This window comes from Thermobia domestica, chromosome 6 (assembly GCF_964235325.1).
Source record: "Thermobia domestica chromosome 6, izTheDome1.hap1.1, whole genome shotgun sequence".
Lineage (NCBI taxonomy): Eukaryota > Metazoa > Arthropoda > Insecta > Zygentoma > Lepismatidae > Thermobia > Thermobia domestica.
Window position 1 is genome coordinate 54,507,268 of NC_137459.1, and position 16,250 is coordinate 54,523,517.

Sequence of the window (16,250 nt, forward strand, 5' to 3'; positions counted from 1 at the left end):
TCTGCGTGTATGGGTACTGACCTGCCACGTAGTATTATTCCCAGATAATGAGACGTCCTTTACATGCTCTTGTCCACTCAATTTACGTCATAAAATTGCCGGGAATCTCTAACGTCCTTTGGGGAATACCTTGCACCGCCATTGCACAAATCTGAAAACTACAAATTTGGATAGAGCAGGTTAGAATCTTTGATGATATTATGCCGCATCATATCTACGTTCAGTAGTTTTTTGCAATATTTAACTCTAAAATTTGTTTTCCAACGCTTTCGGCAGCCTATAACACGTAAACGATGCGGTTTTCGCCCTATGTTTATTGGAACTTTTTGTTTATTTTACTCTCAGGAATCAGTCCTCTGCTTTTGTACAACGAATTTAGCGCCATACTGTATATATATCTATATACAGGAGTGCCCACAAGGGGGGGCTATGACGCAAACTGCGTCATTGAAATATTTGGGGGGGGTTAAAATCTATATAAATATGTTTGATGAGGGGGGTAAAATTAATCGAAAAGAAGATTTTTTTCATGGAAGAACACCTACGGATAGACAATTGGGGAAGGGGGGGGGGTGCGTCATAGACATAAGGGTGGGTGGGCACCACTGCTATATCTATCTACCTATCTATCTATCTCTCTATATCTATCTATCTATCTACAGTGACTCACAAAACTATTCGGACACATAGAAATTCCATGCATAAACGTTGATACTGTGACAGACATAAATACAATTCGTGAGTTGAAGTATGAAATATGAAGAAATATATGTTAGACAACAGAAAAGCACAAAACACTTCATTTTAGCACAAAAATAAAAGTTACTAGTAACACTAAACATAAAGAAAGGAAAATATGACACCACAAAACTATTCGGACAGCGATTACTGGTAACACAATAATAGTACTTTGGAATGCAGAAAGAGGCCGTAAATAGTTACTGTAAGTTTCAGAAACAATGTCCAGAACTTAATCCTTGTGTATGTGTATTGAAGAAAGCAATTCCAGCATGCTCAATGGGACGGAGAGGCAAGAAGAGCACGTTTGATCAGCGCCAGCTGATTGTCTACCACCACGCAAAGGGCAAGAGTTGCCGTCAAATTGCGGAAATGCTACAAATGAAGAAAAGTACGGTGTACGATGTAATCAAACGGTTCACTAAAGAGGATAGGCTCGAACTGTGTCCCGCGGGAGGACGCCCAACAAAGTTTTCCCCCAGAGAAGAACAATTCATAGTGAGAAAAGTGAAGAAGAATCCTCGTCTAAGTGCTCCGAATATAACTGCACAACTGCAAACAGAGTTAGGGAAGCAAGCGAGTGTAGAAACTGTTCGTAGAGTATTGAGAAGGGCAAATTTTCATGGCCGCGTCGCGAGGAAAAAGCCGTATATAAGTAAGACAAACCAAAGGGAAAGAGACACATTTGCCAGACAACATATAGAAAAAGACGAAGAATGGTGTAATCGGGTAATTTTTGCTGATGAATCGAAATTCAATATATGTGGATCAGATGGGAGAATTATGGTGTGGCGAAAACCAGATGAGGAGCTTCTGGAAAAGAATATACAAGCTACTGTGAAGCATGGTGGTGGACATATCATGGTGTGGGGCTGTATGTCCGCCAATGGTGTAGGTGAGTTAGTGTTTATTGATGAGACAATGAATAAGGATGTCTATCTTCGCATCTTGTAAGACAATTTGAAGAAAAGTGCAGAAAAACGTGGTTTAATCAATACTTTTATGTTCTACCAAGATAACGACCCAAAGCACACATCTCATATTGTGCAGCTTTGGCTCTTATACAACTGTCCAAAAGTGCTCCATCCATCTCCCCAATCACCTGACATGAACGTCATAGAAAATCTGTGGGATAAGTTGGAGAAGGAGGTACGAAAGACGCCCATAAAGTCTAAGGAACATCTGAGAGACAGATTACGAGAAGAGTGGAGGAAAATCTCTCCTGAATACACCAGAAAACTGGTTCAAAGCATGCCTATTAGACTACAGGAAGTTCTTCATAAGAAAGGCAAGGCCACAAGGTACTAACTTTTTGGTTTCATTGTTTTATTATTAATATTATTATTTCCTGAGCAAACTGTCCGAATAGTTTTGTTGTGTTATATTTTCGTTTCTGTATCTTCAGAGTTAATAAAATCTTTTCTTTGTTTAGTTACAATAACATTTTTTTGATTATGTAATCTCTGACATGTACTTCTGTATCTGACATACTTAGTAGCAGCAATTAAATTTATTTCCTTCATATATTGAAGGTAATTTAATTTCTTTTCCATGTGTCCGAATAGTTTTGTGAGCCACTGTATATATATATATATATATATATATATATATATATATATATATATATATATATATATATAATTACTGGAAAATTATTTTGTACTTATATCTAGAATTATACTGAAATTAAAAAGACAAATAGACGCACGAATACCATACCAGTCCAATGATAGATTCTTGGGAACTATGACCAACTCTGACGTTTGAGGTATTGTGGCGGGTGTAAACCGCCACCCTCTTCAAAATAATGGAAGAAATATGATAGTTAATGAGATTTGGTTGTAACTTTTTTTAAAAAGAAATCAATAGAAAATGAAAGGAAAGAAAGGGCCTTAAATAGTTTCTAAGATGCTTTTGTTCCTTTATTTTTAAAAATAGTTGTGTGTACTGGATCTGGAACAATATATATATATATCTTAATGTATCTCAATTAATTGCCAATATTCGCAACAGATGGTAGTATCGTCCACTATTGTCTTCGTATGAAGTTGAAGCCTGAAAAGCGTTGAAGTGAATTACGTGACTCGGACACAGAGGAGTGAGGGTCTCCAACTGATAGCGCACGTTGGCAGACGGAATGGAAGAACAAGATTCTTGGTTAAAAGGAGATTTATGGGGCAACTAAAAGTTCTGAAGTTTAAACAGTATAGTTTTAAAGATATTGTATATAAGTGAAGTACCTTAAATATTCGAGTGCTTATTACTAAAATATGTTTTAAAAAAGTGATTAACGTATTTAATTTCTAAATAAAATGGAAGGTAATTAAGTGTTACAAGCTTGGTGATTATGACGTGCTTAAATTCAAGTGAGCCATTAACTTTAAATATATAAATTAGTATTGAAATTGAATAGTGAGTTCAAAGCTTGATTCTAAATAAAATTTGTAATAAAGTTAATTAGTGACGTTGATGGAAATTATTAAAGCGATGTCGGAGAATAGAAACATTTGGACGTTTAATAAATTTATTCTTAAAATAGTTAAACTGGGAGAGGAAATAATCTGTAGAATTAATACATTCAATTCGTAGCTTAATTTGGAGACATTCTTTTAAAAAGTAATTTGCTTGCTTTGCAATTAAACAAGAGTTTGTGGCAGCTTGTATTGAGTTGTTACTTTGAGGTAAAAATCAGAAATTATTATAGATTTGATTTTCAACATATCACCTAAATTTTCGGTTAAATCTTAAAATTTGAAAACTTAATTGTCTTTCGCTTCAAAGTCAAGAAGCCCCCAATTGGACCATCAGTGGAAGGTATTTCTCTCTCTCCTGATTTTTCCTGGTTAAATTTGGTGAGTATTAACATTAGTTTGATTCTAGTAGTTTTGGAAGAGAAAATTGAGAAGTTAACATCTTTCAGTTGAACGTCCCACGATTATGCCTGTTAGGCTAAGGGAGACGGATGATGAAGGCAAGTGAATGATGGAATTCGTGGAGTGAGAGAGTGGGAGGAAACGGGAGTACCACGAGAGTATCCACAGAAACTGTTCTCCACCACAAACTAACTTCGCCGGGATCGAAGTAAGCGCACAGGGATTAAGCATCATGCTAGAGGAAATTAAGTAGACTAACTTGCATTTTCTGTTTAAAATTGATAAACTATATATTTTAAAACTGTAATTTGAAGAATATATTGAACTGGCAATTAGCTTAATTGTTTCCTCCCCTCCCTTTCCAAGTAAATTCACAAGAAAGTTACATTTTTATGAACTGTCTGGTACAGATAAATTCAAATTGTGTAAGTTGTTCTGAATTCAAGTGGAATGTAACTACACTTATTTTCGTGAACATTTCTTAAAATCGGCGTTCACTTCTGGTGGGTGGGACAATTCCCTCTCACGGCAAGTGAACTTTGTCTTGGACAAACACCGTATGTGTGGGTTTTCTCGGGGTTCTCGTTTTCCCTCCCACTTTCTTCATTCCACCATTTCATTAATTTTTCATCAGTCTCCTTTAGCCATACCAGCATAACCGTGGGACGTAAAAAAAAGATTTTTTCATTTCTTAAAAGCAGTCATATTTATTTGTACACATTTTATTTGCCCTATCAGGATTAGTTTTTGTTTCATGTACTCTATTTTTTTGTCTGCTGATTGAATTGAAGTATAGAAGTACAGTACTGGACATAAGTATTCATACAGCACCTGTGCCAGAATTAACAATGCATTGACAGGCAAATGGTGAATGAGGGAGTTATGTCTCCAGCACAGACATGTCCCTGCAGTTGAAAGAGTAGACGCAACACGAATTCGTAGAAATATCCTTACTATGGAATGTACAAATAAAGGAAATGCGTGGGCAGAGCGATATTTTCCTGGACATATGTATTCGTACACCGCAGAATAATACTCGACAAGTACCATCAAATCACTAGTGCCAGCAGGCAGAGACTAGATAGTCATTACTGAGACGCTCGAAGTGTCAGGTGAAGTGTGAGGTGGTGTTCGCTGTAACCTAGAAAGAGATAATGGGGCGAAAAAGGAAAGAAACCACACCCGAGGAAAGGAAACTAATGCTATCACTATTTCAGAAGAACAAATCGTATTCACAAATCGCAGAAATAGTGGAGAGAAGTCGTTCGACTGTACAGTGTATAGTAGAACGATATAAAGGGAAAACAATATACATAAACAGTGAAAGGGTGGGTCGTCCACAAAAGCTCACTACGAGGGAAACACGTTTAGTGTTGAGAATTATGAAGAAAACGCCGAAAGTGTCATCGTCAGCGATAGCGGCATATGTATATGAACACTTCAGGAAACAAGTGTCCTCACGAACTATTGAGCGGCTTTTCAATCGAGCTGGGTACCGAGACGAAAACCATTCATCAATAAGAAAAACAGAAAATGGCGCTTAACGTTTGCACAGGAGCATATAAGTAAAAGTACAGGCTTTTGGGATAAGGTATTGTTTACAAATGAAAGTAAATTTAATATTTTCCACAATGATGGCAGAATTTTAGTGTGGAGAAGACCCAATACTGAGCTTGAAGTTCAGAATATACAAGTGACAGTTAAGCATGGTGGTGGAGGGGTGATGGTCTGGGGCTGTATGTCTACCGCGGGCGTTCAAGACCTTGTATTTATTGACGGAACGATGGATAAATATGTATATTTAGACATCCTAAAACGAAATTTGCAGAAGAGTGTGGATAAATTGGGTCTTGGACAAGATTATTACTTCCAACAGGACAACGACCCAAAACATACCGCCGACCTTGTGAGTATGTGGTTACTATACCACATGCCTCATATCCTGAAAACCCCAGTGCAGTTCCCGGTCCTGAACGCCATTGAACATTTGTGGAGTGAATTGGAAACGCGCATACGAAAACATGAAATAACTAATAAAACTAGACTGAAAGAGAGACTTTAGCAAGAGTGGCAGAATATTACACTTGAAACCACTACGTCTCTTGTTCATTCAATGCCCAACAGATTGAGGGAGGTTATTCGAAAGCGAGGCATGCTTACAAAGTATTAAGGCAAGATATTTATGGTTTGTCATTCATAACCAAAGAACTTTTCGTTTGCTGTACGAATACTTATGTCCAGCACACAGTGCATACAGTTTGTTTCTTTTCATTGTTGTAGCAAATCAATCTATGTTTTGTTTTCCGTTTATTTTGTGCATATTCTTTGCTGAATGAAGCATATGTCTCGCACAACACATGCGTCTAATTATTTACCTAATGGCAGAAATATGTGTCTTTTCTTCAACATTTGCACTGTACGAATACTTATGACCATGACTGTATGTGTATGGTTATTGCAGTGACTCGTTTTTGGTACTTTCCAGTGAGTTGATTGAACTGCGGTTTTAGTCTCGGTTCAGACGAGCAGAAAATTCTGTTCCGGGCCCGCAACAAAAAAGTCTGTTGCGGACCCGCGCGAGCCGGAAATGCATTAGTTATCATTCATGCTACACGAGCACACACTCCCACAGCAGTAAAAAAACAGTTGCCAACGCCGGAAAACAAAATTATCGATATTCTTTAAAATTATCGTATATTAACAAAAAATTGTTGTATATTCGTTATGTGATAATTATAGAAACAAGTATAATACTACTAATAATATCAATAAAATATAAGGATATAGTATACGACAGTGCCTCATCATTTAGCGAGGACTCACGAAGTGCAGTCTTTTAAGGATTATTCATTGAGGATATAGGAACTTGAAAATGAGGTAACTAGGCGACTTTCATTTAATTACTGAGTAATATAAAATAAAATGTACGTCGGTTTGCGTTGCGCTTCGTTGTGTTTTATGGTATGCGAAGAATAATAATGTGCCCTTGTACGTAGTGTGAGTATATGTGGGGGATTTGAAACACATATCGCATGTCACGTGCACGTGGATGCTTCTTACTACTTCTAAATGGAATAAAATCATTTTTATACGTAGTGCAACAGTAGGAAGTATCCACGCGCACAGATCATGATTGTTGTATACTATTACCAAATATAATAAATTTACCTCACTAATGACATTTTTATCACATCCGTTGCCTTAGTTCTACTTAGTTGAGTCTTGTTAGTAATTTTAGAATCAGCGAACTCACTTGTAATCATTTACATCTGTTAAATGATGATCTGCCGTGTTCATAGAAATATTGTTTGCCCCCCCCCCCCCCAAAATAGCATTATTTCAGCTCGCCTACCTTGTGTATACAATGTGTGAGGAGTAGACGTGGATGATGAAAAATAGTTTTCTTTGGGCAAACCCTACACGTTTCACTAGCTCAAATACTTTTTTTTTTTTTTTTTTTTTTTTTTGTAATAGTATACAACGGGTCCTAGTATTCGTATCACCAGGAAAGCGAAAGACACTCGCTTCGTTTCCCCATTTTTAAGTTCCTAGATGTTCAGTGAATAATCTGTAAAAGACTGCACTTCTTGCGTCCTCGGGAAGTGACGAGTACTTGACGTCTACTATTAGCCTTTTTATTTTTTTTAACCCTTTAGCATGATTTTTTACTACAGTCAACTTAGCAGTAAATTCGGTTCTGGAAACTTTACACCGAGCTTTATACACATTATCAATAACAGGCTCTAACCAGTCCTTGAACACAGCATCAATTAACCACTCTTTCCTGAAGTTTTGTTTTAAATGCGTAAGTTTAAACTCACCTCATGCCTTTAGCTTCTTTTGTGGAGTGGATGACCCTTCAGGATCTCTATCACTTTCCATAGCTATTTTAAGTGTTCACATAAGTAATTAGGAAAACATAAATTATACCGTACGTAATTCCACTTTCCACAACTATTTCCACACACACTAATTCTAACTTTTGTTTTATACATCTAAAGGCACTCACACTCACGCACGCGAATAACAGAGCCTTCTATTCAACATTAACAACATTATTCCCGCCTCCCTGTAAATGCAATTGAATTTAAAGAATGGGGTAATAGTTAAGAACAGCTACTTCTCATCTCCCGTGCACGAGGATACATCTTACTGTTGCACTACCTAAACACCCTAAGTACAAGGGCAAGAACTCAGTCTATTACCTACTTTTTAACATCCTAGATAGTCAATGAATAATTCCTGAAAGTATGGCGTTTCTCGTCCTTCCCTAAATGGGAAGTACGGCTCTTTAACTATAACCAAATCTGTGTGTGTGGGATTTATATTTCTTGGTAATTCTTTAATGCACACCTATAATTTATTTGCACATTCAAAATCTGCAAAAAAGTGTGCGTTCTAAAATTATCGTATATTCATGTATTTTTGCAAGGCCATTATCGTATATCGTATTAAGACTTAAATTATCGTATATCACGATAAATTATCCTATGGTTGGCAACTGTGGAAAAAAATGAGTTGCGGGGATTGCTGGCTCGCAGCGAGTACGCACAGATGTAGCGGGTCGGCAAGAGTTAAGCCACACGAGCAGACTTTCCCGTGCCCGCAGAAATGGGAATCGAAGAACTGGATGTAAAACTATTCATTAACGAAACAAAAATATCGTGAGATATGGTATTTAAAGTGAAAAATATATCGAGACAAATAAAAAGCGAGAGCCATGGAACAAGATGTGAGAAATTTAATGAAAGAACAAAGAAGAAAAACAGCATTGATATATATTATTATTACTTTTTAATGTGAGAATCTAATATTCATGTTACTAGTGACACAGTAACACCTTAAAACTAGTCAAGATATCGTTGTCTTAATTGTTTTGTTTTTTCTTTTGTTTGGTTTTCTTTTTGCTTTTTGTTTATCAATCCTTGTCTGTGGTGGTCCTGTTGTGGTGACCTTCCCTTTCCATTTTTCTCCCTTTTTCATTTACTTATAAAATAAATGATAAAAAATAAATATTCCCAATGATACCTCGCCGGTTTTGAATGCTCAAGGCACCGGCTGAAAGTTACGCGGTTGTGCGAATGTAATAATAATAATAATAATAATAATAATAATAAAAAAAAAATTTCATGCAGTATTTACATTTGATTTTCGTTTAGCATCCCTTTTCAGCAGCTAGGCTATAAACCTTTGTGATATTAATAAACATATACAACAAATAGGTTTGGGGAACGACTCTATTGTTAGTGCAGTTCCTTGATGAGATTTCTTACATCACTCACTCCGGAATGAATGGACCATTTGTAACACAGCATTATACTTTAGATCGAGGTCGCGTATTATATAGCCTCTGTGCTGAAAAGGGACGCTGAAGTCCCAAAACAACCATCAATATAATAGCAGAACAGAAAAGCAAAAAAAAAAAAAAACTAAATAAATAAATAAAAATAAATAAAATAGTTTTTCGGCTGACAATTTGTCGTATATTGTTAACGTATTAAATTTTAAAATTATTAGACTTAACACGAAAATTAGTTGAACATCAGGGTACTCATGAGGTTTTAAAAAATGCGTGCTGGATGCGTAAGAAAAATATTGGTACTCGTATAATTGATAATATTGTGCACATTGTTGCTATTTTAGAGATAGCAACTGAATGTTTCTTGACGTAAAGAACAACTTAAAATGATGCTATGAAACTCGACCTATGTAGCTTATAAAATAATGAGCCCATCTTTTTCTGTTTTTGTTTGCTTAATTGCCTCCTTGTGATGTGCTACACATATTGGAGATTTTCTCAAATCCTTTTATAGTTATTCGTAAAATATTTGAACCACCTTCCTCCTGAGATCGCATTTCAATATAAGTATACTTATATAACTCCATTAGATACTCTATTTTCGGCAAAAATTTTGAACTTCCCTATCCACTTAGATTGTAAATAAGTGGAAATTTTGATATTATATAAATGACTGCCCTTCCTCTTTTAGCAGTGGAATATACGAAAGCCTTGAAACATATAGTGGGGTGGGGGGACACTGAACAATTTCATGGTAATTTACCTTATAAGCAAACGGTTCGCAACGAAGGGAAGAAACTTTACATGGAATCGAAACCCCAATATGTTGTTCAACACTCGATGCAAGCACTGCGAGATATTTGGTATAGAATGGATGCTACATGCGTGGAAATGAACACGTGTGTTCTGTTCAGTCACCCACGATCGAGAGGTGAAACTGATCAAAGGAGTGGTGAAACTGAACATTAAAAAAAGCACTAAAAATATGCAGAAATACTAAACGTATATATTTTAGGAAAGAATAATCTGCATGTAATGATCTGTCCAATAAGAACAAAGGAAGAGATTTACTAAAATCAAAACAAAATCAATAATATATCTACTGTGTATTAAAACTCCTTGGGGAACGTAAACCCCGTAGAACTAAGCAATGCTGACATGTGCTCACGCACTGGTTCTGCATCATCCAGAGATAAAAAGTACATTGTCACCAGTGCTTACACAGACTATACGGTACCAACGGCTGCATCTTGAACATTGGATCCAGTTACCTATTGCAGATAACCCAGGACAGAGAAATGAAAGCGCTTGCAGCATTACATCACGTAATTAACGAAGCATTTTCTCCTTTCTCGGCGCATGTCACTAACACTGCATTTGAACAACCTTTGTCTGCCACAACACGCTTTGGTTTATTGTTGAAAGAAAGGCCAGTCTCTTCCACGTTGTAGATGTGTTCCGGAGATTTGACCAAGCCAGTGCCGGTTTGATGCAGGAGATCAAAATAGTCTTGCGACAACTTCCTTGTTGAAACCTTTTGCTCTTGTAAGAGATAGCTGTTTTAGGATTCGTAATAATAATTCTGGGTTTCGTTTGAGAAATAATCGAAGACAATCTTTTCCCTCCGATCGCGTCTCCCTGTTGAAAGGATGTTGCAGTGCTTTCTTTTCAGCGTAGACAAATGAGGTTTTTTTTTACATTTTGCGGTGTTATAGGGAAAGCTTTCCGTGCCACCTTGAGCAACAAGTTTGCCATTTCGTCTTCCTCTTCTTTCCCAAACACGGGATTACTTCCTTGTGACCTCCTACTGACAGATTTCAACCGCAAGTGTAACGTGCCCTTGGGTATCTCGTATTTCTCGGCAGCCTGGCAGAGGGACACTTCTTTAAATTTCCTCGAAGGCTTGCGCCATTGTTTGCTCATTCCATCGTTCGTATTTTGTGCCATTCTTTACTCTTGTAGTCTCTGGGCAGCTGTAATGAAACATGAAACTCTGATAAGGCACTGTATACAAATTATAGAGTAAAAACATCATAACAGCAATACAAAGCTGTGTTCAGTGTCACCCCATCAAATCTGTTTAGAGTAGCCCCACAACGCAGGTTTTCAGTTAAGTGTTCGTAATTTTTCACAGATGGTAGCACCAGTCAGCATGTAGCAGTCAGGCATGACTAAATCCCCACCAAACTTCCATGCATCAACAACGTGGTTCTGTGCTATCTCTAATAGAAATTACACACTATATACACAAGGTCTCAAACTACATTATGGCTATTTTATTACTTGATCCTTACATTTGTGTTTCTCTTCCGCTTTCCTCTCCAAAACAAACGTGAGTACCTCATGTCGCACGAATATTTAGCTCACCACACAAACGTCTTCCAATTCCACCACTTTCTACCAAACTCAAGGTGACGGTTTTTGGAAACAAATGACAAACGTTAATATGTTCAGAGTCGCCCACCGTTCAGTCCCCCCACCCCACTCTATTCCATTGTTTTACATAAGAGTTCATATTTGGAATTCGCATCTTTAACTTAAGAGACTCTCACACACGGCACTGTGTGAATAAATAAAGGGAAATGTTAATTATAAAAATAGTCCCCTTTTCCCACCTTAGAAGTGGACTATTTGGAAACACTAAATCAAATATTTTTATTTCCGAGTTTACATCCGGAATTTCACATCTCCGATTTAAGCGAATTCTCACATTGAACACTTTCTCAATATATAAAGGGAAATTACACTACTATAGAAATGGAATGAAATCTTTGAGTTTTACGTCCAACTATTATGCCGGTTAGGCTAAAGGAAACTGAAGATGAGAATGAAGAAAGTGGGAGGAAACGGGAGAACCCGAGCAAACCCAAGCACACTGTGTTTGTCCACCACAAAACCTACTTAAAGCGAGCGGGATCGAACCATTGAACGCACTACCACTGATCTACCGCGACCCCACTACTATAGAAATTCCCCTTCTCTTCAAGATAAAAAAAAAAAAAATCAAAAACGCTGGAACCTGTGCTCCATTATTTTTATTTAGGGGTTTACATTCCGAATTTTACATCTTTAACCGAAGTGAATTCTCACATTCGGCTCTTCGTGAATAAATAAAGGGAAATTTTACTGTCACTGAAATGCTTCTTCTAACTGAGCCATTGGCTCCCGCAGACTCGGTTGCGATGAGCAACCGGCTCGGTTCGGCTCAGGTGAGCCATCGGCTCGAACCGGCTCGGTCGCGATAAGCCACCGGATCGATTCGGCTCGGCTCAAGTGAGCTATGGGCTCGAGCCGGCTACACTCAGGAGAACCATCCTCTCAAGCTGGCTCGGTTGAGGTGCGTCACCGGGTCGGTAGACGGGATATATGAGCGGTCTTTGAGTTTGGCTCTGTGGTGAACAAACCATGAGCCGACCCATTTAAAACAATTGCATCATTAGTCGGCACGTTTTATTCAACACATCCAAATGAATAGTTTAGTCACGAGAGGTTAGATTGGATGTCGCTCTTATGGAAGAGACTGTATGTCCGGCTTAGTGGGTCTTCTTAACTGGCCTCTCCTTAAACAAATCCTTAGTTCGGCTGTGAAGAGGACTCTTAAGAAACAGTTCTTGTAAAGTGAGGTGTAAATTTCCTACTCGATAAATTTATTGTATAGCTGTTTTGAAGAATTAATAGATTTAAACAGTGTTTTAGTAGTTTTCATCGATCCAGGTGATTAGGGCCATGGTTTTCTTGCCCCTCCTTTGGTTATGACCCGAGTACTCTAAACCATACGTTTCCTGGCCGTCGGATTGGAAGAGGTTGCGCATCTTCACCAGCTCCCTTTGCCTGGCCTCCAAGAAGTCCCGATCTGACACCAGAAACGCTCTGGAGTTTCATAAAGCAACAAGTAAGAAACACTCAATATCAAATAACGCAGGAATTACTAGTTGCTGTGGAACACGCCTTTACCCTCGTGACTCCGGAGTGTCTGCACAAAACATCTGAAAGAACTTGGCGCAGAATTCAGCTGTTGCGACGTAGTGATCATACTGATGTTTGACTCTTAAGATTCTTAAGACGTCAAGGTAACTGTGTACAGACATTCTACCATAACTAACACTGTACTGTTGAAACTAAAGGGAAGTACGCCCACGTTCGGACCACCCTGTATTCTCCCCATCATATATAAATTTACTAAAAATTGAGAAAATGTTGGAGTTACAAACTATTTGTGCGTCCTGGAAAAGATTTATTACTAGCTGTAGTGGAAAATTTGTTACAAATTATAAGACATGAAGATCAGACACGGCTACAAGCTACAGGTTTAAAATTCTAGCGCCGCTACAGTTAGAGTACAAAATTTGTAGCTAACTATTGTAGCTTCGCTACAAACAGCGCGCTACTTCCGAACACAGAGTATGAGATATTAGTAACAACTATCAATTAGTGTAATTTGTCATACTGTATGTAAGATGACAAAGTAACGCGTTACATTTTAAAAGTAACTTAACCAACAGATTGAACTCTAGACAAGATATTTATCGTTTGTCATATTTTATATCACTGAAATATATTATCATTTTGCTTTTTAATGTACCAATATTAGGCGTATTCAAAATTACCCATAAAGTTTGAACTACCTTTTAGAAAATTCATTTTTGATAGTTCATGAATCTTCGCGCTTACGTTGTGAAGCCTGAAAGAACATCAGTGAGTCGTTGCCCAAATTGATACTTATTTAAAAGCTTTTAATGATATCTCTAACAGAACAGCAGAATGCATTAACAGTAAAGACAAAATGTGGTGCTGTATAGATGCAAAATACAGTTGCGTGTAAAAAATCAATGAAAAAACATAGTTCTTCTGAGTTTTTTTTTCAAATCTGTTTTTTCTGGCAACTATTCTTTATTTTTTGCCGATAAGTGAAATAATCAGCGGAATTTGGTTAATATTGATGAAACGCTGCTGAATTCCGAATTATTAGTAGGTATGCCACTCATATACACGGTCGTATCCAGAATTTCTTTGAGGGGGTAGACCATACAAAAATTTTTAATAGTATCATATACTTTATAGTAAGAGAAACAGACCGAGACGAAGGGATCGAAATGAAAAAAAAACACACACAGATATCATTAGACACCACATCAGTCTGTTAAAAAAAAAAAGTTTGTTTTATTATAATTCTTCCAAGTTCCTTTTGTATCCACAATCGTTTCTGGCTCTTTATTATGTGTCACAAGCTACGTATAACTACATACGAAAAAAAAAAAAACCTCTGGAGATCTATAACTCCTGATACTTTCCTTCAGAAACATTAAACCTATCACATTTGCAGATTGCAAATCTGGATTTCTGAAAACAGTAAGGATGAGCCAGGGCCGGATCCAGGACAGACTTCTGGGGGGGGTTGTCATATTGCTACTTTTAAGGGCTCCAAACTTTGGGATGGTTTTATTTATATATATAGAATAAGAGTTTCCTCTTCTGGGGGGGAGCGATCGTTCCCCCCTTGATCCGCCCCTGGGATGAGCGCGAGTTGAGTCAAAGATAATTTTCCGGAGTTCAGTTAGAGCCAATTCACTGCTTTTGACGGCGAGTTTCGAGTCGAGTGGAGTTTGATATTTGGCTCGTCCGTGCGGATCGTTCTAAACAGTTTTAAAATAATAGCTTATGTACTTAGAAAACGGGACTCCCCCGTAACCTCATGGCTAGAGCGCTCGCTTTTCGAGCGCGTAGTCGCAGTACAAACCTGCTGAGAGCCTAAAGCCTCAGAAAAACACCCGAGTAGTGGTTCGTATCCCACTTTAAGCTGTAAGTCTCGTCTCTCCATAGCCTTAATGCTGAAAAGGGACGTTAAACTCCCAACTAACCAACAGTAATCTGGAACAGTTTTAGTATTATTCAAGAGAGAAGATACTTCCTGCATCTCGTCGCATCTTGATAACAAGACGAGACTAGACTTTTATGATGAGACAGCTTCAAATCTCGTTCTCAAGCATCAATATAAGTACTATAGTTCCTACCATTAAGGATGAGACCTACAAGGTCAAATTGTTGAGTAAAAACAAAACCCTAACTGGCATGAACAGGTTTGAACATGTTTGACAAGCGCCAGATTTGTTTTACAATTTTTGTCTCTAGCCCGACGCCCCGAATACGTCGTAACTATTTACATCCGATCTTTAATTATCCGATCTTCGTAACTATTTACACATTTTGATGCGCTCTCACTGGCAAGGGGATTTGGGACCAGATAATTGACAAACTTCACGCGGTTAAGCCGCTCCTGGGAGAGTGGCATACATCCTCTTATTCTAGTCGTAGAGATGTGCTTCTGATGCCTTTTACGTATCGGACACTCATCCCACGCTTAGTTATTTGCTGCGTGGTTTGAACCGTTCGTATTGAGGCGAGTATTGTCCCACTGAACATTCAGCACATTCTTGTTGAATATCCTGAATACTCAGAACGTCACAAACTATCATGTACACTTTTCCGTGCGTTGGGGGAAGATGTTAGTATTGTTCGCCGGGTACTTCGATTTGTTATTCAAAGGTTGCTAACATTCTCGGAGTTTTTAATGTGTTCTACTTTTTATTGCTGCCAGCCTTTTCATTCTAGTCTTGTTTTTTCTCAATTTGTTACTGTTCTTTTATTCCATCTATTTATTCTTTTATTTTTCGTTTCGATCTTTAATTTAGCAGCGCTTTTTGTTCCTTGTGGTATATTAGTTTTAACTTTTTCTTGCTTTTTTCACTGTTGCAGTCCGTGTTTGAGCAGCCGTGTCCATCGTGTCGGGGTCACAGAGCCACGCTTCTGATGTCCTCATTAACCCTCAATCAATATTTCTGAAGTACAATTCTTTGACAAAGTAATCACCACTGTTAGGCCATTTATAACATGTTATGAATCAGGGCCATAACTTGTGGGTTGGCAGAAGGGGTAACTGCCCTCCAGGGAAGCTCCCCGTGGTTCGAGGGGGGCCCACTTTAAGACAATTTTCTTGATCCATATGCAATACGAACATGAATTTATAAATGAAGCATCAAACAGGTTCACTACATTACATAAACAAAATAGCACACAAAAGATAAATGAAACAAAAATGAGTCATTGGCTCATTTCAGTAAGAAGTGTCTACTATTAGGGGCCGTAGAAATATTTATTCATATGGCTTTGAAATTTGTCAATATTGTCCCACTAATTAGTCATGTATGGAACAGGCCCAGGGGAATAGCTAACGGCGCCGCAGACCTTGCCATGCGGGAGTGCCCACAGGCTCCAGTGGGCCCATAAAGAGTAAGAGAAGTATCGAAAGAGGGAACTCAAGAATTAGAAAAAAACTTTTTCAA

At 37.8% G+C, this 16,250-nt stretch overlaps 1 long non-coding RNA gene across 2 annotated transcripts in view; it reads left to right on the forward strand.

Moving 5' to 3' along the window:
* Nucleotides 1–2,742: 2,742 nt before the first annotated feature.
* LOC145688010 (uncharacterized) overlaps nt 2,743–16,250 on the forward strand; it is a 298,897-nt gene continuing 285,389 nt past the window's right edge. The window contains exon 1 of one of the 2 annotated variants that reach the window (XR_014131826.1): nt 2,743–3,590. This is a non-coding gene — a long non-coding RNA (uncharacterized LOC145688010). The remainder of the gene's footprint in view (nt 3,591–16,250) is intronic. The other variant, XR_014131825.1, reaches the window with a different exon arrangement.